The 20,130-nt window shown below is 44.8% G+C and overlaps 15 non-coding genes across 15 annotated transcripts; all 15 read left to right on the top strand.

Annotated features, from left to right (window-relative positions):
* The first annotated feature begins 960 nt into the window (after window positions 1-960).
* Window positions 961-1,151, top strand: LOC141219643 (U2 spliceosomal RNA). Its single transcript, XR_012288094.1, has one exon. It is a non-coding gene; the product is annotated as a U2 spliceosomal RNA (small nuclear RNA).
* A 1,118-nt stretch (window positions 1,152-2,269) lies between these two features.
* LOC141219630 (U2 spliceosomal RNA) lies at window positions 2,270-2,460 on the top strand. The gene has a single exon (XR_012288085.1). It is a non-coding gene; the product is annotated as a U2 spliceosomal RNA (small nuclear RNA).
* A 1,118-nt stretch (window positions 2,461-3,578) lies between these two features.
* On the top strand, window positions 3,579-3,769 carry LOC141219618 (U2 spliceosomal RNA). The gene has a single exon (XR_012288074.1). It is a non-coding gene; the product is annotated as a U2 spliceosomal RNA (small nuclear RNA).
* A 1,115-nt stretch (window positions 3,770-4,884) lies between these two features.
* LOC141219605 (U2 spliceosomal RNA) lies at window positions 4,885-5,075 on the top strand. The gene has a single exon (XR_012288063.1). It is a non-coding gene; the product is annotated as a U2 spliceosomal RNA (small nuclear RNA).
* Window positions 5,076-6,190: 1,115 nt separating this feature from the next.
* Window positions 6,191-6,381, top strand: LOC141219594 (U2 spliceosomal RNA). The gene has a single exon (XR_012288052.1). It is a non-coding gene; the product is annotated as a U2 spliceosomal RNA (small nuclear RNA).
* Window positions 6,382-7,496: 1,115 nt separating this feature from the next.
* Window positions 7,497-7,687, top strand: LOC141219582 (U2 spliceosomal RNA). The gene has a single exon (XR_012288041.1). It is a non-coding gene; the product is annotated as a U2 spliceosomal RNA (small nuclear RNA).
* Window positions 7,688-8,802: 1,115 nt separating this feature from the next.
* Window positions 8,803-8,993, top strand: LOC141220258 (U2 spliceosomal RNA). Its single transcript, XR_012288627.1, has one exon. It is a non-coding gene; the product is annotated as a U2 spliceosomal RNA (small nuclear RNA).
* A 1,115-nt stretch (window positions 8,994-10,108) lies between these two features.
* On the top strand, window positions 10,109-10,299 carry LOC141220197 (U2 spliceosomal RNA). Its single transcript, XR_012288567.1, has one exon. It is a non-coding gene; the product is annotated as a U2 spliceosomal RNA (small nuclear RNA).
* Window positions 10,300-11,414: 1,115 nt separating this feature from the next.
* On the top strand, window positions 11,415-11,605 carry LOC141219978 (U2 spliceosomal RNA). The gene has a single exon (XR_012288353.1). It is a non-coding gene; the product is annotated as a U2 spliceosomal RNA (small nuclear RNA).
* A 1,115-nt stretch (window positions 11,606-12,720) lies between these two features.
* LOC141220247 (U2 spliceosomal RNA) lies at window positions 12,721-12,911 on the top strand. Its single transcript, XR_012288616.1, has one exon. It is a non-coding gene; the product is annotated as a U2 spliceosomal RNA (small nuclear RNA).
* Window positions 12,912-14,026: 1,115 nt separating this feature from the next.
* On the top strand, window positions 14,027-14,217 carry LOC141220236 (U2 spliceosomal RNA). The gene has a single exon (XR_012288605.1). It is a non-coding gene; the product is annotated as a U2 spliceosomal RNA (small nuclear RNA).
* Window positions 14,218-15,335: 1,118 nt separating this feature from the next.
* On the top strand, window positions 15,336-15,526 carry LOC141220224 (U2 spliceosomal RNA). Its single transcript, XR_012288594.1, has one exon. It is a non-coding gene; the product is annotated as a U2 spliceosomal RNA (small nuclear RNA).
* A 1,115-nt stretch (window positions 15,527-16,641) lies between these two features.
* On the top strand, window positions 16,642-16,832 carry LOC141220213 (U2 spliceosomal RNA). The gene has a single exon (XR_012288583.1). It is a non-coding gene; the product is annotated as a U2 spliceosomal RNA (small nuclear RNA).
* Window positions 16,833-17,947: 1,115 nt separating this feature from the next.
* LOC141220244 (U2 spliceosomal RNA) lies at window positions 17,948-18,138 on the top strand. The gene has a single exon (XR_012288613.1). It is a non-coding gene; the product is annotated as a U2 spliceosomal RNA (small nuclear RNA).
* A 1,115-nt stretch (window positions 18,139-19,253) lies between these two features.
* On the top strand, window positions 19,254-19,444 carry LOC141220201 (U2 spliceosomal RNA). The gene has a single exon (XR_012288571.1). It is a non-coding gene; the product is annotated as a U2 spliceosomal RNA (small nuclear RNA).
* Window positions 19,445-20,130: the final 686 nt, after the last annotated feature.

Raw genomic sequence — 20,130 nt, 5'->3', positions numbered from 1 at the left:
CATTTTGGTTCAACTTCAGCAACTGTGCATTGCATTGCCATGTAATGTGATGCAATGCTATCTTTCTAGCTCTCCCTTTTTACTTCCTTTTGGATAAACAGACATATTAGGCAAGCATTTTGGAGCTTTCACCTAAATAACTACAGGTGGTGAGATAAGCTGCACAATATAATTGACCTTTCAGTATATTGTTGCACACACACCATCTATTTAGCAAATGCCCTTGTTATCAACAGCAGCCTTTTAAACTCACCTGAGCTAACAGGTATGTGCGCTGGTTACTCTGCTGCGCTTAAAATTTCTTTTTTGGTTTGCTACAATGCCTTTTCTGAAACGTTGTCTCCTTCTGCTGGAACACTGACTTCTTTCATTTAATGCCTGCAGACTATAAAAGAGAACCCAACCCAAAAAGTTTGGTTGATTAGTCTGTGGCATTCTGTTAAACTGTTGCTTATGGCGGTCTCTGTGAGCTTCTCAGCGACATTCAGCCAGCCAGGTATCCTGCCTGCAGTAGATGGAATGTGGCAATGGAACGCTGGCTGCGCGTGTCATAATAGGCTCTGAGCCTTTATATACCTGTGCACAGCAGCAGCCACCTTCAGTCTGCTGCTGGACAGCCAGCAGCAGCAGCAGCAGGAGAGGTATGTAATCAGGAGTCCTCCTGCTAAGGGTAGACAGCTGCTCGTTCCACCCCACCCCCCGCCTTAATTGGTTCTCCTCCCTTCCAACGGTGTTGAGGCGGGTGGGAACAGCAGGGGGTGAAGGTGCTGTGTTTAAAGAGGTGGAGTTATGCAGATCTAAAACGCGTGGATTGCAGCAGCAGCAAGCCGAAAAGTGCAGGCATGTAAGGGATCTAGAGGTTGACAACATGTCTTCTTAACGGGAGTCCAGGAGCTCATCTCCACAAATGGACTTTTCAGGATCCTTGGGTGGCTCCGTAGTTTGAAACCAATTCTGGTTATCGCTTCTCGGCCTTTTGGCTAAGATCAAGTGTAGTATCTGTTCTTATCAGTTTAATATCTGATACGTCCCCTATCTGGGGACCATATATTAAATGGATTTTTAGAACAGGGAGATGGAAAAAGAGCTTGCTCTGTCCACTCCACGCATTGACCTGGTATTGCAGTATCTCCAGGACCGGTGCACCCCTTCTTTAATGCAGTTTCTAAAATCAGAAAGAATTGAATTCAATGTTTTTTGTTCATTTTGCTTGTTTGTCGGATTTTGGGATGGACTCTTTGGCTTTGCTTTTCTTCTCCTCATTGGATTTTTCATGTTCAAAGTTGCAGAAGCCAGATTACAAGCTCATTTTGGTTCAACTTCAGCAACTGTGCATTGCATTGCCATGTAATGTGATGCAATGCTATCTTTCTAGCTCTCCCTTTTTACTTCCTTTTGGATAAACAGACATATTAGGCAAGCATTTTGGAGCTTTCACCTAAATAACTACAGGTGGTGAGATAAGCTGCACAATATAATTGACCTTTCAGTATATTGTTGCACACACACCATCTATTTAGCAAATGCCCTTGTTATCAACAGCAGCCTTTTAAACTCACCTGAGCTAACAGGTATGTGCGCTGGTTACTCTGCTGCGCTTAAAATTTCTTTTTTGGTTTGCTACAATGCCTTTTCTGAAACGTTGTCTCCTTCTGCTGGAACACTGACTTCTTTCATTTAATGCCTGCAGACTATAAAAGAGAACCCAACCCAAAAAGTTTGGTTGATTAGTCTGTGGCATTCTGTTAAACTGTTGCTTATGGCGGTCTCTGTGAGCTTCTCAGCGACATTCAGCCAGCCAGGTATCCTGCCTGCAGTAGATGGAATGTGGCAATGGAACGCTGGCTGCGCGTGTCATAATAGGCTCTGAGCCTTTATATACCTGTGCACAGCAGCAGCCACCTTCAGTCTGCTGCTGGACAGCCAGCAGCAGCAGCAGCAGCAGGAGAGGTATGTAATCAGGAGCCCTCCTGCTAAGGGTAGACAGCTGCTCGTTCCACCCCACCCCCCGCCTTAATTGGTTCTCCTCCCTTCCAACGGTGTTGAGGCGGGTGGGAACAGCAGGGGGTGAAGGTGCTGTGTTTAAAGAGGTGGAGTTATGCAGATCTAAAACGCGTGGATTGCAGCAGCAGCAAGCCGAAAAGTGCAGGCATGTAAGGGATCTAGAGGTTGACAACATGTCTTCTTAACGGGAGTCCAGGAGCTCATCTCCACAAATGGACTTTTCAGGATCCTTGGGTGGCTCCGTAGTTTGAAACCAATTCTGGTTATCGCTTCTCGGCCTTTTGGCTAAGATCAAGTGTAGTATCTGTTCTTATCAGTTTAATATCTGATACGTCCCCTATCTGGGGACCATATATTAAATGGATTTTTAGAACAGGGAGATGGAAAAAGAGCTTGCTCTGTCCACTCCACGCATTGACCTGGTATTGCAGTATCTCCAGGACCGGTGCACCCCTTCTTTAATGCAGTTTCTAAAATCAGAAAGAATTGAATTCAATGTTTTTTGTTCATTTTGCTTGTTTGTCGGATTTTGGGATGGACTCTTTGGCTTTGCTTTTCTTCTCCTCATTGGATTTTTCATGTTCAAAGTTGCAGAAGCCAGATTACAAGCTCATTTTGGTTCAACTTCAGCAACTGTGCATTGCATTGCCATGTAATGTGATGCAATGCTATCTTTCTAGCTCTCCCTTTTTACTTCCTTTTGGATAAACAGACATATTAGGCAAGCATTTTGGAGCTTTCACTTAAATAACTACAGGTGGTGAGATAAGCTGCACAATATAATTGACCTTTCAGTATATTGTTGCACACACACCATCTATTTAGCAAATGCCCTTGTTATCAACAGCAGCCTTTTAAACTCACCTGAGCTAACAGGTATGTGCGCTGGTTACTCTGCTGCGCTTAAAATTTCTTTTTTGGTTTGCTACAATGCCTTTTCTGAAACGTTGTCTCCTTCTGCTGGAACACTGACTTCTTTCATTTAATGCCTGCAGACTATAAAAGAGAACCCAACCCAAAAAGTTTGGTTGATTAGTCTGTGGCATTCTGTTAAACTGTTGCTTATGGCGGTCTCTGTGAGCTTCTCAGCGACATTCAGCCAGCCAGGTATCCTGCCTGCAGTAGATGGAATGTGGCAATGGAACGCTGGCTGCGCGTGTCATAATAGGCTCTGAGCCTTTATATACCTGTGCACAGCAGCAGCCACCTTCAGTCTGCTGCTGGACAGCCAGCAGCAGCAGCAGCAGCAGGAGAGGTATGTAATCAGGAGCCCTCCTGCTAAGGGTAGACAGCTGCTCGTTCCACCCCACCCCCCGCCTTAATTGGTTCTCCTCCCTTCCAACGGTGTTGAGGCGGGTGGGAACAGCAGGGGGTGAAGGTGCTGTGTTTAAAGAGGTGGAGTTATGCAGATCTAAAACGCGTGGATTGCAGCAGCAGCAAGCCGAAAAGTGCAGGCATGTAAGGGATCTAGAGGTTGACAACATGTCTTCTTAACGGGAGTCCAGGAGCTCATCTCCACAAATGGACTTTTCAGGATCCTTGGGTGGCTCCGTAGTTTGAAACCAATTCTGGTTATCGCTTCTCGGCCTTTTGGCTAAGATCAAGTGTAGTATCTGTTCTTATCAGTTTAATATCTGATACGTCCCCTATCTGGGGACCATATATTAAATGGATTTTTAGAACAGGGAGATGGAAAAAGAGCTTGCTCTGTCCACTCCACGCATTGACCTGGTATTGCAGTATCTCCAGGACCGGTGCACCCCTTCTTTAATGCAGTTTCTAAAATCAGAAAGAATTGAATTCAATGTTTTTTGTTCATTTTGCTTGTTTGTCGGATTTTGGGATGGACTCTTTGGCTTTGCTTTTCTTCTCCTCATTGGATTTTTCATGTTCAAAGTTGCAGAAGCCAGATTACAAGCTCATTTTGGTTCAACTTCAGCAACTGTGCATTGCATTGCCATGTAATGTGATGCAATGCTATCTTTCTAGCTCTCCCTTTTTACTTCCTTTTGGATAAACAGACATATTAGGCAAGCATTTTGGAGCTTTCACCTAAATAACTACAGGTGGTGAGATAAGCTGCACAATATAATTGACCTTTCAGTATATTGTTGCACACACACCATCTATTTAGCAAATGCCCTTGTTATCAACAGCAGCCTTTTAAACTCACCTGAGCTAACAGGTATGTGCGCTGGTTACTCTGCTGCGCTTAAAATTTCTTTTTTGGTTTGCTACAATGCCTTTTCTGAAACGTTGTCTCCTTCTGCTGGAACACTGACTTCTTTCATTTAATGCCTGCAGACTATAAAAGAGAACCCAACCCAAAAAGTTTGGTTGATTAGTCTGTGGCATTCTGTTAAACTGTTGCTTATGGCGGTCTCTGTGAGCTTCTCAGCGACATTCAGCCAGCCAGGTATCCTGCCTGCAGTAGATGGAATGTGGCAATGGAACGCTGGCTGCGCGTGTCATAATAGGCTCTGAGCCTTTATATACCTGTGCACAGCAGCAGCCACCTTCAGTCTGCTGCTGGACAGCCAGCAGCAGCAGCAGCAGGAGAGGTATGTAATCAGGAGCCCTCCTGCTAAGGGTAGACAGCTGCTCGTTCCACCCCACCCCCCGCCTTAATTGGTTCTCCTCCCTTCCAACGGTGTTGAGGCGGGTGGGAACAGCAGGGGGTGAAGGTGCTGTGTTTAAAGAGGTGGAGTTATGCAGATCTAAAACGCGTGGATTGCAGCAGCAGCAAGCCGAAAAGTGCAGGCATGTAAGGGATCTAGAGGTTGACAACATGTCTTCTTAACGGGAGTCCAGGAGCTCATCTCCACAAATGGACTTTTCAGGATCCTTGGGTGGCTCCGTAGTTTGAAACCAATTCTGGTTATCGCTTCTCGGCCTTTTGGCTAAGATCAAGTGTAGTATCTGTTCTTATCAGTTTAATATCTGATACGTCCCCTATCTGGGGACCATATATTAAATGGATTTTTAGAACAGGGAGATGGAAAAAGAGCTTGCTCTGTCCACTCCACGCATTGACCTGGTATTGCAGTATCTCCAGGACCGGTGCACCCCTTCTTTAATGCAGTTTCTAAAATCAGAAAGAATTGAATTCAATGTTTTTTGTTCATTTTGCTTGTTTGTCGGATTTTGGGATGGACTCTTTGGCTTTGCTTTTCTTCTCCTCATTGGATTTTTCATGTTCAAAGTTGCAGAAGCCAGATTACAAGCTCATTTTGGTTCAACTTCAGCAACTGTGCATTGCATTGCCATGTAATGTGATGCAATGCTATCTTTCTAGCTCTCCCTTTTTACTTCCTTTTGGATAAACAGACATATTAGGCAAGCATTTTGGAGCTTTCACCTAAATAACTACAGGTGGTGAGATAAGCTGCACAATATAATTGACCTTTCAGTATATTGTTGCACACACACCATCTATTTAGCAAATGCCCTTGTTATCAACAGCAGCCTTTTAAACTCACCTGAGCTAACAGGTATGTGCGCTGGTTACTCTGCTGCGCTTAAAATTTCTTTTTTGGTTTGCTACAATGCCTTTTCTGAAACGTTGTCTCCTTCTGCTGGAACACTGACTTCTTTCATTCAATGCCTGCAGACTATAAAAGAGAACCCAACCCAAAAAGTTTGGTTGATTAGTCTGTGGCATTCTGTTAAACTGTTGCTTATGGCGGTCTCTGTGAGCTTCTCAGCGACATTCAGCCAGCCAGGTATCCTGCCTGCAGTAGATGGAATGTGGCAATGGAACGCTGGCTGCGCGTGTCATAATAGGCTCTGAGCCTTTATATACCTGTGCACAGCAGCAGCCACCTTCAGTCTGCTGCTGGACAGCCAGCAGCAGCAGCAGCAGGAGAGGTATGTAATCAGGAGCCCTCCTGCTAAGGGTAGACAGCTGCTCGTTCCACCCCACCCCCCGCCTTAATTGGTTCTCCTCCCTTCCAACGGTGTTGAGGCGGGTGGGAACAGCAGGGGGTGAAGGTGCTGTGTTTAAAGAGGTGGAGTTATGCAGATCTAAAACGCATGGATTGCAGCAGCAGCAAGCCGAAAAGTGCAGGCATGTAAGGGATCTAGAGGTTGACAACATGTCTTCTTAACGGGAGTCCAGGAGCTCATCTCCACAAATGGACTTTTCAGGATCCTTGGGTGGCTCCGTAGTTTGAAACCAATTCTGGTTATCGCTTCTCGGCCTTTTGGCTAAGATCAAGTGTAGTATCTGTTCTTATCAGTTTAATATCTGATACGTCCCCTATCTGGGGACCATATATTAAATGGATTTTTAGAACAGGGAGATGGAAAAAGAGCTTGCTCTGTCCACTCCACGCATTGACCTGGTATTGCAGTATCTCCAGGACCGGTGCACCCCTTCTTTAATGCAGTTTCTAAAATCAGAAAGAATTGAATTCAATGTTTTTTGTTCATTTTGCTTGTTTGTCGGATTTTGGGATGGACTCTTTGGCTTTGCTTTTCTTCTCCTCATTGGATTTTTCATGTTCAAAGTTGCAGAAGCCAGATTACAAGCTCATTTTGGTTCAACTTCAGCAACTGTGCATTGCATTGCCATGTAATGTGATGCAATGCTATCTTTCTAGCTCTCCCTTTTTACTTCCTTTTGGATAAACAGACATATTAGGCAAGCATTTTGGAGCTTTCACCTAAATAACTACAGGTGGTGAGATAAGCTGCACAATATAATTGACCTTTCAGTATATTGTTGCACACACACCATCTATTTAGCAAATGCCCTTGTTATCAACAGCAGCCTTTTAAACTCACCTGAGCTAACAGGTATGTGCGCTGGTTACTCTGCTGCGCTTAAAATTTCTTTTTTGGTTTGCTACAATGCCTTTTCTGAAACGTTGTCTCCTTCTGCTGGAACACTGACTTCTTTCATTCAATGCCTGCAGACTATAAAAGAGAACCCAACCCAAAAAGTTTGGTTGATTAGTCTGTGGCATTCTGTTAAACTGTTGCTTATGGCGGTCTCTGTGAGCTTCTCAGCGACATTCAGCCAGCCAGGTATCCTGCCTGCAGTAGATGGAATGTGGCAATGGAACGCTGGCTGCGCGTGTCATAATAGGCTCTGAGCCTTTATATACCTGTGCACAGCAGCAGCCACCTTCAGTCTGCTGCTGGACAGCCAGCAGCAGCAGCAGCAGGAGAGGTATGTAATCAGGAGCCCTCCTGCTAAGGGTAGACAGCTGCTCGTTCCACCCCACCCCCCGCCTTAATTGGTTCTCCTCCCTTCCAACGGTGTTGAGGCGGGTGGGAACAGCAGGGGGTGAAGGTGCTGTGTTTAAAGAGGTGGAGTTATGCAGATCTAAAACGCGTGGATTGCAGCAGCAGCAAGCCGAAAAGTGCAGGCATGTAAGGGATCTAGAGGTTGACAACATGTCTTCTTAACGGGAGTCCAGGAGCTCATCTCCACAAATGGACTTTTCAGGATCCTTGGGTGGCTCCGTAGTTTGAAACCAATTCTGGTTATCGCTTCTCGGCCTTTTGGCTAAGATCAAGTGTAGTATCTGTTCTTATCAGTTTAATATCTGATACGTCCCCTATCTGGGGACCATATATTAAATGGATTTTTAGAACAGGGAGATGGAAAAAGAGCTTGCTCTGTCCACTCCACGCATTGACCTGGTATTGCAGTATCTCCAGGACCGGTGCACCCCTTCTTTAATGCAGTTTCTAAAATCAGAAAGAATTGAATTCAATGTTTTTTGTTCATTTTGCTTGTTTGTCGGATTTTGGGATGGACTCTTTGGCTTTGCTTTTCTTCTCCTCATTGGATTTTTCATGTTCAAAGTTGCAGAAGCCAGATTACAAGCTCATTTTGGTTCAACTTCAGCAACTGTGCATTGCATTGCCATGTAATGTGATGCAATGCTATCTTTCTAGCTCTCCCTTTTTACTTCCTTTTGGATAAACAGACATATTAGGCAAGCATTTTGGAGCTTTCACCTAAATAACTACAGGTGGTGAGATAAGCTGCACAATATAATTGACCTTTCAGTATATTGTTGCACACACACCATCTATTTAGCAAATGCCCTTGTTATCAACAGCAGCCTTTTAAACTCACCTGAGCTAACAGGTATGTGCGCTGGTTACTCTGCTGCGCTTAAAATTTCTTTTTTGGTTTGCTACAATGCCTTTTCTGAAACGTTGTCTCCTTCTGCTGGAACACTGACTTCTTTCATTTAATGCCTGCAGACTATAAAAGAGAACCCAACCCAAAAAGTTTGGTTGATTAGTCTGTGGCATTCTGTTAAACTGTTGCTTATGGCGGTCTCTGTGAGCTTCTCAGCGACATTCAGCCAGCCAGGTATCCTGCCTGCAGTAGATGGAATGTGGCAATGGAACGCTGGCTGCGCGTGTCATAATAGGCTCTGAGCCTTTATATACCTGTGCACAGCAGCAGCCACCTTCAGTCTGCTGCTGGACAGCCAGCAGCAGCAGCAGCAGGAGAGGTATGTAATCAGGAGCCCTCCTGCTAAGGGTAGACAGCTGCTCGTTCCACCCCACCCCCCGCCTTAATTGGTTCTCCTCCCTTCCAACGGTGTTGAGGCGGGTGGGAACAGCAGGGGGTGAAGGTGCTGTGTTTAAAGAGGTGGAGTTATGCAGATCTAAAACGCGTGGATTGCAGCAGCAGCAAGCCGAAAAGTGCAGGCATGTAAGGGATCTAGAGGTTGACAACATGTCTTCTTAACGGGAGTCCAGGAGCTCATCTCCACAAATGGACTTTTCAGGATCCTTGGGTGGCTCCGTAGTTTGAAACCAATTCTGGTTATCGCTTCTCGGCCTTTTGGCTAAGATCAAGTGTAGTATCTGTTCTTATCAGTTTAATATCTGATACGTCCCCTATCTGGGGACCATATATTAAATGGATTTTTAGAACAGGGAGATGGAAAAAGAGCTTGCTCTGTCCACTCCACGCATTGACCTGGTATTGCAGTATCTCCAGGACCGGTGCACCCCTTCTTTAATGCAGTTTCTAAAATCAGAAAGAATTGAATTCAATGTTTTTTGTTCATTTTGCTTGTTTGTCGGATTTTGGCATGGACTCTTTGGCTTTGCTTTTCTTCTCCTCATTGGATTTTTCATGTTCAAAGTTGCAGAAGCCAGATTACAAGCTCATTTTGGTTCAACTTCAGCAACTGTGCATTGCATTGCCATGTAATGTGATGCAATGCTATCTTTCTAGCTCTCCCTTTTTACTTCCTTTTGGATAAACAGACATATTAGGCAAGCATTTTGGAGCTTTCACCTAAATAACTACAGGTGGTGAGATAAGCTGCACAATATAATTGACCTTTCAGTATATTGTTGCACACACACCATCTATTTAGCAAATGCCCTTGTTATCAACAGCAGCCTTTTAAACTCACCTGAGCTAACAGGTATCTGCGCTGGTTACTCTGCTGCGCTTAAAATTTCTTTTTTGGTTTGCTACAATGCCTTTTCTGAAACGTTGTCTCCTTCTGCTGGAACACTGACTTCTTTCATTTAATGCCTGCAGACTATAAAACAGAACCCAACCCAAAAAGTTTGGTTGATTAGTCTGTGGCATTCTGTTAAACTGTTGCTTATGGCGGTCTCTGTGAGCTTCTCAGCGACATTCAGCCAGTCAGGTATCCTGCCTGCAGTAGATGGAATGTGGCAATGGAACGCTGGCTGCGCGTGTCATAATAGGCTCTGAGCCTTTATATACCTGTGCACAGCAGCAGCCACCTTCAGTCTGCTGCTGGACAGCCAGCAGCAGCAGCAGCAGGAGAGGTATGTAATCAGGAGCCCTCCTGCTAAGGGTAGACAGCTGCTCGTTCCACCCCACCCCCCGCCTTAATTGGTTCTCCTCCCTTCCAACGGTGTTGAGGCGGGTGGGAACAGCAGGGGGTGAAGGTGCTGTGTTTAAAGAGGTGGAGTTATGCAGATCTAAAACGCGTGGATTGCAGCAGCAGCAAGCCGAAAAGTGCAGGCATGTAAGGGATCTAGAGGATGACAACATGTCTTCTTAACGGGAGTCCAGGAGCTCATCTCCACAAATGGACTTTTCAGGATCCTTGGGTGGCTCCGTAGTTTGAAACCAATTCTGGTTATCGCTTCTCGGCCTTTTGGCTAAGATCAAGTGTAGTATCTGTTCTTATCAGTTTAATATCTGATACGTCCCCTATCTGGGGACCATATATTAAATGGATTTTTAGAACAGGGAGATGGAAAAAGAGCTTGCTCTGTCCACTCCAGGCATTGACCTGGTATTGCAGTATCTCCAGGACCGGTGCACCCCTTCTTTAATGCAGTTTCTAAAATCAGAAAGAATTGAATTCAATGTTTTTTGTTCATTTTGCTTGTTTGTCGGATTTTGGGATGGACTCTTTGGCTTTGCTTTTCTTCTCCTCATTGGATTTTTCATGTTCAAAGTTGCAGAAGCCAGATTACAAGCTCATTTTGGTTCAACTTCTGCAACTGTGCATTGCATTGCCATGTAATGTGATGCAATGCTATCTTTCTAGCTCTCCCTTTTTACTTCCTTTTGGATAAACAGACATATTAGGCAAGCATTTTGGAGCTTTCACCTAAATAACTACAGGTGGTGAGATAAGCTGCACAATATAATTGACCTTTCAGTATATTGTTGCACACACACCATCTATTTAGCAAATGCCCTTGTTATCAACAGCAGCCTTTTAAACTCACCTGAGCTAACAGGTATGTGCGCTGGTTACTCTGCTGCGCTTAAAATTTCTTTTTTGGTTTGCTACAATGCCTTTTCTGAAACGTTGTCTCCTTCTGCTGGAACACTGACTTCTTTCATTTAATGCCTGCAGACTATAAAAGAGAACCCAACCCAAAAAGTTTGGTTGATTAGTCTGTGGCATTCTGTTAAACTGTTGCTTATGGCGGTCTCTGTGAGCTTCTCAGCGACATTCAGCCAGCCAGGTATCCTGCCTGCAGTAGATGGAATGTGGCAATGGAACGCTGGCTGCGCGTGTCATAATAGGCTCTGAGCCTTTATATACCTGTGCACAGCAGCAGCCACCTTCAGTCTGCTGCTGGACAGCCAGCAGCAGCAGCAGCAGGAGAGGTATGTAATCAGGAGCCCTCCTGCTAAGGGTAGACAGCTGCTCGTTCCACCCCACCCCCCGCCTTAATTGGTTCTCCTCCCTTCCAACGGTGTTGAGGCGGGTGGGAACAGCAGGGGGTGAAGGTGCTGTGTTTAAAGAGGTGGAGTTATGCAGATCTAAAACGCGTGGATTGCAGCAGCAGCAAGCCGAAAAGTGCAGGCATGTAAGGGATCTAGAGGTTGACAACATGTCTTCTTAACGGGAGTCCAGGAGCTCATCTCCACAAATGGACTTTTCAGGATCCTTGGGTGGCTCCGTAGTTTGAAACCAATTCTGGTTATCGCTTCTCGGCCTTTTGGCTAAGATCAAGTGTAGTATCTGTTCTTATCAGTTTAATATCTGATACGTCCCCTATCTGGGGACTATATATTAAATGGATTTTTAGAACAGGGAGATGGAAAAAGAGCTTGCTCTGTCCACTCCACGCATTGACCTGGTATTGCAGTATCTCCAGGACCGGTGCACCCCTTCTTTAATGCAGTTTCTAAAATCAGAAAGAATTGAATTCAATGTTTTTTGTTCATTTTGCTTGTTTGTCGGATTTTGGGATGGACTCTTTGGCTTTGCTTTTCTTCTCCTCATTGGATTTTTCATGTTCAAAGTTGCAGAAGCCAGATTACAAGCTCATTTTGGTTCAACTTCAGCAACTGTGCATTGCATTGCCATGTAATGTGATGCAATGCTATCTTTCTAGCTCTCCCTTTTTACTTCCTTTTGGATAAACAGACATATTAGGCAAGCATTTTGGAGCTTTCACCTAAATAACTACAGGTGGTGAGATAAGCTGCACAATATAATTGACCTTTCAGTATATTGTTGCACACACACCATCTATTTAGCAAATGCCCTTGTTATCAACAGCAGCCTTTTAAACTCACCTGAGCTAACAGGTATGTGCGCTGGTTACTCTGCTGCGCTTAAAATTTCTTTTTTGGTTTGCTACAATGCCTTTTCTGAAACGTTGTCTCCTTCTGCTGGAACACTGACTTCTTTCATTTAATGCCTGCAGACTATAAAAGAGAACCCAACCCAAAAAGTTTGGTTGATTAGTCTGTGGCATTCTGTTAAACTGTTGCTTATGGCGGTCTCTGTGAGCTTCTCAGCGACATTCAGCCAGCCAGGTATCCTGCCTGCAGTAGATGGAATGTGGCAATGAAACGCTGGCTGCGCGTGTCATAATAGGCTCTGAGCCTTTATATACCTGTGCACAGCAGCAGCCACCTTCAGTCTGCTGCTGGACAGCCAGCAGCAGCAGCAGCAGGAGAGCTATGTAATCAGGAGCCCTCCTGCTAAGGGTAGACAGCTGCTCGTTCCACCCCACCCCCCGCCTTAATTGGTTCTCCTCCCTTCCAACGGTGTTGAGGCGGGTGGGAACAGCAGGGGGTGAAGGTGCTGTGTTTAAAGAGGTGGAGTTATGCAGATCTAAAACGCGTGGATTGCAGCAGCAGCAAGCCGAAAAGTGCAGGCATGTAAGGGATCTAGAGGTTGACAACATGTCTTCTTAACGGGAGTCCAGGAGCTCATCTCCACAAATGGACTTTTCAGGATCCTTGGGTGGCTCCGTAGTTTGAAACCAATTCTGGTTATCGCTTCTCGGCCTTTTGGCTAAGATCAAGTGTAGTATCTGTTCTTATCAGTTTAATATCTGATACGTCCCCTATCTGGGGACCATATATTAAATGGATTTTTAGAACAGGGAGATGGAAAAAGAGCTTGCTCTGTCCACTCCACGCATTGACCTGGTATTGCAGTATCTCCAGGACCGGTGCACCCCTTCTTTAATGCAGTTTCTAAAATCAGAAAGAATTGAATTCAATGTTTTTTGTTCATTTTGCTTGTTTGTCGGATTTTGGGATGGACTCTTTGGCTTTGCTTTTCTTCTCCTCATTGGATTTTTCATGTTCAAAGTTGCAGAAGCCAGATTACAAGCTCATTTTGGTTCAACTTCAGCAACTGTGCATTGCATTGCCATGTAATGTGATGCAATGCTATCTTTCTAGCTCTCCCTTTTTACTTCCTTTTGGATAAACAGACATATTAGGCAAGCATTTTGGAGCTTTCACCTAAATAACTACAGGTGGTGAGATAAGCTGCACAATATAATTGACCTTTCAGTATATTGTTGCACACACACCATCTATTTAGCAAATGCCCTTGTTATCAACAGCAGCCTTTTAAACTCACCTGAGCTAACAGGTATGTGCGCTGGTTACTCTGCTGCGCTTAAAATTTCTTTTTTGGTTTGCTACAATGCCTTTTCTGAAACGTTGTCTCCTTCTGCTGGAACACTGACTTCTTTCATTTAATGCCTGCAGACTATAAAAGAGAACCCAACCCAAAAAGTTTGGTTGATTAGTCTGTGGCATTCTGTTAAACTGTTGCTTATGGCGGTCTCTGTGAGCTTCTCAGCGACATTCAGCCAGCCAGGTATCCTGCCTGCAGTAGATGGAATGTGGCAATGGAACGCTGGCTGCGCGTGTCATAATAGGCTCTGAGCCTTTATATACCTGTGCACAGCAGCAGCCACCTTCAGTCTGCTGCTGGACAGCCAGCAGCAGCAGCAGCAGGAGAGGTATGTAATCAGGAGCCCTCCTGCTAAGGGTAGACAGCTGCTCGTTCCACCCCACCCCCCGCCTTAATTGGTTCTCCTCCCTTCCAACGGTGTTGAGGCGGGTGGGAACAGCAGGGGGTGAAGGTGCTGTGTTTAAAGAGGTGGAGTTATGCAGATCTAAAACGCGTGGATTGCAGCAGCAGCAAGCCGAAAAGTGCAGGCATGTAAGGGATCTAGAGGTTGACAACATGTCTTCTTAACGGGAGTCCAGGAGCTCATCTCCACAAATGGACTTTTCAGGATCCTTGGGTGGCTCCGTAGTTTGAAACCAATTCTGGTTATCGCTTCTCGGCCTTTTGGCTAAGATCAAGTGTAGTATCTGTTCTTATCAGTTTAATATCTGATACGTCCCCTATCTGGGGACCATATATTAAATGGATTTTTAGAACAGGGAGATGGAAAAAGAGCTTGCTCTGTCCACTCCACGCATTGACCTGGTATTGCAGTATCTCCAGGACCGGTGCACCCCTTCTTTAATGCAGTTTCTAAAATCAGAAAGAATTGAATTCAATGTTTTTTGTTCATTTTGCTTGTTTGTCGGATTTTGGGATGGACTCTTTGGCTTTGCTTTTCTTCTCCTCATTGGATTTTTCATGTTCAAAGTTGCAGAAGCCAGATTACAAGCTCATTTTGGTTCAACTTCAGCAACTGTGCATTGCATTGCCATGTAATGTGATGCAATGCTATCTTTCTAGCTCTCCCTTTTTACTTCCTTTTGGATAAACAGACATATTAGGCAAGCATTTTGGAGCTTTCACCTAAATAACTACAGGTGGTGAGATAAGCTGCACAATATAATTGACCTTTCAGTATATTGTTGCACACACACCATCTATTTAGCAAATGCCCTTGTTATCAACAGCAGCCTTTTAAACTCACCTGAGCTAACAGGTATGTGCGCTGGTTACTCTGCTGCGCTTAAAATTTCTTTTTTGGTTTGCTACAATGCCTTTTCTGAAACGTTGTCTCCTTCTGCTGGAACACTGACTTCTTTCATTTAATGCCTGCAGACTATAAAAGAGAACCCAACCCAAAAAGTTTGGTTGATTAGTCTGTGGCATTCTGTTAAACTGTTGCTTATGGCGGTCTCTGTGAGCTTCTCAGCGACATTCAGCCAGCCAGGTATCCTGCCTGCAGTAGATGGAATGTGGCAATGGAACGCTGGCTGCGCGTGTCATAATAGGCTCTGAGCCTTTATATACCTGTGCACAGCAGCAGCCACCTTCAGTCTGCTGCTGGACAGCCAGCAGCAGCAGCAGCAGCAGGAGAGGTATGTAATCAGGAGCCCTCCTGCTAAGGGTAGACAGCTGCTCGTTCCACCCCACCCCCCGCCTTAATTGGTTCTCCTCCCTTCCAACGGTGTTGAGGCGGGTGGGAACAGCAGGGGGTGAAGGTGCTGTGTTTAAAGAGGTGGAGTTATGCAGATCTAAAACGCGTGGATTGCAGCAGCAGCAAGCCGAAAAGTGCAGGCATGTAAGGGATCTAGAGGTTGACAACATGTCTTCTTAACGGGAGTCCAGGAGCTCATCTCCACAAATGGACTTTTCAGGATCCTTGGGTGGCTCCGTAGTTTGAAACCAATTCTGGTTATCGCTTCTCGGCCTTTTGGCTAAGATCAAGTGTAGTATCTGTTCTTATCAGTTTAATATCTGATACGTCCCCTATCTGGGGACCATATATTAAATGGATTTTTAGAACAGGGAGATGGAAAAAGAGCTTGCTCTGTCCACTCCACGCATTGACCTGGTATTGCAGTATCTCCAGGACCGGTGCACCCCTTCTTTAATGCAGTTTCTAAAATCAGAAAGAATTGAATTCAATGTTTTTTGTTCATTTTGCTTGTTTGTCGGATTTTGGGATGGACTCTTTGGCTTTGCTTTTCTTCTCCTCATTGGATTTTTCATGTTCAAAGTTGCAGAAGCCAGATTACAAGCTCATTTTGGTTCAACTTCAGCAACTGTGCATTGCATTGCCATGTAATGTGATGCAATGCTATCTTTCTAGCTCTCCCTTTTTACTTCCTTTTGGATAAACAGACATATTAGGCAAGCATTTTGGAGCTTTCACCTAAATAACTACAGGTGGTGAGATAAGCTGCACAATATAATTGACCTTTCAGTATATTGTTGCACACACACCATCTATTTAGCAAATGCCCTTGTTATCAACAGCAGCCTTTTAAACTCACCTGAGCTAACAGGTATGTGCGCTGGTTACTCTGCTGCGCTTAAAATTTCTTTTTTGGTTTGCTACAATGCCTTTTCTGAAACGTTGTCTCCTTCTGCTGGAACACTGACTTCTTTCATTTAATGCCTGCAGACTATAAAAGAGAACCCAACCCAAAAAGTTTGGTTGATTAGTCTGTGGCATTCTGTTAAACTGTTGCTTATGGCGGTCTCTGTGAGCTTCTCAGCGACATTCAGCCAGCCAGGTATCCTGCCTGCAGTAGATGGAATGTGGCAATGGAACGCTGGCTGCGCGTGTCATAATAGGCTCTGAGCCTTTATATACCTGTGCACAGCAGCAGCCACCTTCAGTCTGCTGCTGGACAGCCAGCAGCAGCAGCAGCAGGAGAGGTATGTAATCAGGAGCCCTCCTGCTAAGGGTAGACAGCTGCTCGTTCCACCCCACCCCCCGCCTTAATTGGTTCTCCTCCCTTCCAACGGTGTTGAGGCGGGTGGGAACAGCAGGGGGTGAAGGTGCTGTGTTTAAAGAGGTGGAGTTATGCAGATCTAAAACGCGTGGATTGCAGCAGCAGCAAGCCGAAAAGTGCAGGCATGTAAGGGATCTAGAGGTTGACAACATGTCTTCTTAACGGGAGTCCAGGAGCTCATCTCCACAAATGGACTTTTCAGGATCCTTGGGTGGCTCCGTAGTTTGAAACCAATTCTGGTTATCGCTTCTCGGCCTTTTGGCTAAGATCAAGTGTAGTATCTGTTCTTATCAGTTTAATATCTGATACGTCCCCTATCTGGGGACCATATATTAAATGGATTTTTAGAACAGGGAGATGGAAAAAGAGCTTGCTCTGTCCACTCCACGCATTGACCTGGTATTGCAGTATCTCCAGGACCGGTGCACCCCTTCTTTAATGCAGTTTCTAAAATCAGAAAGAATTGAATTCAATGTTTTTTGTTCATTTTGCTTGTTTGTCGGATTTTGGGATGGACTCTTTGGCTTTGCTTTTCTTCTCCTCATTGGATTTTTCATGTTCAAAGTTGCAGAAGCCAGATTACAAGCTCATTTTGGTTCAACTTCAGCAACTGTGCATTGCATTGCCATGTAATGTGATGCAATGCTATCTTTCTAGCTCTCCCTTTTTACTTCCTTTTGGATAAACAGACATATTAGGCAAGCATTTTGGAGCTTTCACCTAAATAACTACAGGTGGTGAGATAAGCTGCACAATATAATTGACCTTTCAGTATATTGTTGCACACACACCATCTATTTAGCAAATGCCCTTGTTATCAACAGCAGCCTTTTAAACTCACCTGAGCTAACAGGTATGTGCGCTGGTTACTCTGCTGCGCTTAAAATTTCTTTTTTGGTTTGCTACAATGCCTTTTCTGAAACGTTGTCTCCTTCTGCTGGAACACTGACTTCTTTCATTTAATGCCTGCAGACTATAAAAGAGAACCCAACCCAAAAAGTTTGGTTGATTAGTCTGTGGCATTCTGTTAAACTGTTGCTTATGGCGGTCTCTGTGAGCTTCTCAGCGACATTCAGCCAGCCAGGTATCCTGCCTGCAGTAGATGGAATGTGGCAATGGAACGCTGGCTGCGCGTGTCATAATAGGCTCTGAGCCTTTATATACCTGTGCACAGCAGCAGCCACCTTCAGTCTGCTGCTGGACAGCCAGCAGCAGCAGCAGCAGGAGAGGTATGTAATCAGGAGCCCTCCTGCTAAGGGTAGACAGCTGCTCGTTCCACCCCACCCCCCGCCTTAATTGGTTCTCCTCCCTTCCAACGGTGTTGAGGCGGGTGGGAACAGCAGGGGGTGAAGGTGCTGTGTTTAAAGAGGTGGAGTTATGCAGATCTAAAACGCGTGGATTGCAGCAGCAGCAAGCCGAAAAGTGCAGGCATGTAAGGGATCTAGAGGTTGACAACATGTCTTCTTAACGGGAGTCCAGGAGCTCATCTCCACAAATGGACTTTTCAGGATCCTTGGGTGGCTCCGTACTTTGAAACCAATTCTGGTTATCGCTTCTCGGCCTTTTGGCTAAGATCAAGTGTAGTATCTGTTCTTATCAGTTTAATATCTGATACGTCCCCTATCTGGGGACCATATATTAAATGGATTTTTAGAACAGGGAGATGGAAAAAGAGCTTGCTCTGTCCACTACACGCATTGACCTGGTATTGCAGTATCTCCAGGACCGGTGCACCCCTTCTTTAATGCAGTTTCTAAAATCAGGAAGAATTGAATTCAATGTTTTTTGTTCATTTTGCTTGTTTGTCGGATTTTGGGATGGACTCTTTGGCTTTGCTTTTCTTCTCCTCATTGGATTTTTCATGTTCAAAGTTGCAGAAGCCAGATTACAAGCTCATTTTGGTTCAACTTCAGCAACTGTGCATTGCATTGCCATGTAATGTGATGCAATGCTATCTTTCTAGCTCTCCCTTTTTACTTCCTTTTGGATAAACAGACATATTAGGCAAGCATTTTGGAGCTTTCACCTAAATAACTACAGGTGGTGAGATAAGCTGCACAATATAATTGACCTTTCAGTATATTGTTGCACACACACCATCTATTTAGCAAATGCCCTTGTTATCAACAGCAGCCTTTTAAACTCACCTGAGCTAACAGGTATGTGCGCTGGTTACTCTGCTGCGCTTAAAATTTCTTTTTTGGTTTGCTACAATGCCTTTTCTGAAACGTTGTCTCCTTCTGCTGGAACACTGACTTCTTTCATTTAATGCCTGCAGACTATAAAAGAGAACCCAACCCAAAAAGTTTGGTTGATTAGTCTGTGGCATTCTGTTAAACTGTTGCTTATGGCGGTCTCTGTGAGCTTCTCAGCGACATTCAGCCACCCAGGTATCCTGCCTGCAGTAGATGGAATGTGGCAATGGAACGCTGGCTGCGCGTGTCATAATAGGCTCTGAGCCTTTATATACCTGTGCACAGCAGCAGCCACCTTCAGTCTGCTGCTGGACAGCCAGCAGCAGCAGCAGCAGGAGAGGTATGTAATCAGGAGCCCTCCTGCTAAGGGTAGACAGCTGCTCGTTCCACCCCACCCCCCGCCTTAATTGGTTCTCCTCCCTTCCAACGGTGTTGAGGCGGGTGGGAACAGCAGGGGGTGAAGGTGCTGTGTTTAAAGAGGTGGAGTTATGCAGATCTAAAACGCGTGGATTGCAGCAGCAGCAAGCCGAAAAGTGCAGGCATGTAAGGGATCTAGAGGTTGACAACATGTCTTCTTAACGGGAGTCCAGGAGCTCATCTCCACAAATGGACTTTTCAGGATCCTTGGGTGGCTCCGTAGTTTGAAACCAATTCTGGTTATCGCTTCTCGGCCTTTTGGCTAAGATCAAGTGTAGTATCTGTTCTTATCAGTTTAATATCTGATACGTCCCCTATCTGGGGACCATATATTAAATGGATTTTTAGAACAGGGAGATGGAAAAAGAGCTTGCTCTGTCCACTCCACGCATTGACCTGGTATTGCAGTATCTCCAGGACCGGTGCACCCCTTCTTTAATGCAGTTTCTAAAATCAGAAAGAATTGAATTCAATGTTTTTTGTTCATTTTGCTTGTTTGTCGGATTTTGGGATGGACTCTTTGGCTTTGCTTTTCTTCTCCTCATTGGATTTTTCATGTTCAAAGTTGCAGAAGCCAGATTACAAGCTCATTTTGGTTCAACTTCAGCAACTGTGCATTGCATTGCCATGTAATGTGATGCAATGCTATCTTTCTAGCTCTCCCTTTTTACTTCCTTTTGGATAAACAGACATATTAGGCAAGCATTTTGGAGCTTTCACCTAAATAACTACAGGTGGTGAGATAAGCTGCACAATATAATTGACCTTTCAGTATATTGTTGCACACACACCATCTATTTAGCAAATGCCCTTGTTATCAACAGCAGCCTTTTAAACTCACCTGAGCTAACAGGTATGTGCGCTGGTTACTCTGCTGCGCTTAAAATTTCTTTTTTGGTTTGCTACAATGCCTTTTCTGAAACGTTGTCTCCTTCTACTGGAACACTGACTTCTTTCATTTAATGCCTGCAGACTATAAAAGAGAACCCAACCCAAAAAGTTTGGTTGATTAGTCTGTGGCATTCTGTTAAACTGTTGCTTATGGCGGTCTCTGTGAGCTTCTCAGCGACATTCAGCCAGCCAGGTATCCTGCCTGCAGTAGATGGAATGTGGCAATGG

The sequence above is a fragment of the Phyllobates terribilis genome, unplaced genomic scaffold (assembly GCF_046119375.1).
Source record: "Phyllobates terribilis strain yellow unplaced genomic scaffold, ASM4611937v1 Scaffold_277__1_contigs__length_2500907, whole genome shotgun sequence".
NCBI classification, from domain to species: domain Eukaryota; kingdom Metazoa; phylum Chordata; class Amphibia; order Anura; family Dendrobatidae; genus Phyllobates; species Phyllobates terribilis.
This window is presented reverse-complemented; position numbering and strand designations above follow the sequence as displayed.